This window comes from Tachypleus tridentatus, chromosome 8, assembly GCF_004210375.1.
Source record: "Tachypleus tridentatus isolate NWPU-2018 chromosome 8, ASM421037v1, whole genome shotgun sequence".
Lineage (NCBI taxonomy): Eukaryota > Metazoa > Arthropoda > Merostomata > Xiphosura > Limulidae > Tachypleus > Tachypleus tridentatus.
In genome coordinates, this window is record NC_134832.1 from 37,006,281 (window position 1) to 37,006,503 (window position 223).

The following is a 223-nucleotide window of genomic DNA, read 5'->3' on the forward strand; positions in this document are numbered from 1 at the left end:
TCATTCCTCCAAAGTGTACGTTCTCTACAGTTTGACGTAATTTGATAAAAGCTTATTTCATGGTATATTATCAGTACTGACGAGTATTTTTCTGTATTTTTGGTGACTCAGTCACAGCCATCACTCTCACTGGATTTTCCTTTGACTACTATCATTTCTTGGATAAACATTCCACTCTTTTTTCTATTGGCTATATGAGATATATCGCTCGCATTATGGTTTA